A 701-nucleotide genomic window follows, 5' to 3' on the forward strand; every position below is an offset into this window, starting at 1 on the left:
CACCGACACAAGGTGACACCTGGCAGGAAGGGAGAGCCACCCCTGAGACTGCAGCATGTGCCCTGAGTCACAACGAGGATGCACGATCTGTCCTGAATTGCACAGCTACACGGGCACTGGTGTTACGGGGGTGAGTGGAGGAATCTCCATGGCACCCAGTGAATTATTTGGGGGATTGATGACTCCATTTCAACCTAAGTCTTGGCCGTGAGGATTTAGATGTCGTGATGCCTAGACAGGCAGCACTTAACACCACAGACACAGTCAAATTGCAATAAACTCACGCTCAGCATCACTGTTTACCGGACAATCATCAGGATGAGAGAACGGCATGAAGACAGTCACCAGATATCAGGACACATGGACCCTAACGAGCAAGGAATCACATAATGGGAAAGAGCCAAGTGTCCTGCACAGAAGGGGACATGCCTCCCGGGATGGACGCTGTTCTGAACTTCATCCTGGGACAAGAAGAATTTGTACAGGAAACACCACCTCAGTCCTGACCACTGAACAGCCAACGGAGCCGTGGACAGAGTGACCCTGAGGAGTCTGAGTGGAGCACGGAGACACCCTGAGGTGATGGGGAGGCCAGAGGAGGAAACACATGTCCTAGCCTTAAGGACAGATCAGTTGGGAGGCAGGAGCTGTGTCCAGAGGGCTGTGGTCACCATGTCACACAATGGTGTGTTTGCGCCTGT

This window comes from Pteropus vampyrus, unplaced genomic scaffold, assembly GCF_000151845.1.
Source record: "Pteropus vampyrus isolate Shadow unplaced genomic scaffold, Pvam_2.0 Scaffold747, whole genome shotgun sequence".
NCBI classification, from domain to species: Eukaryota; Metazoa; Chordata; class Mammalia; order Chiroptera; family Pteropodidae; genus Pteropus; species Pteropus vampyrus.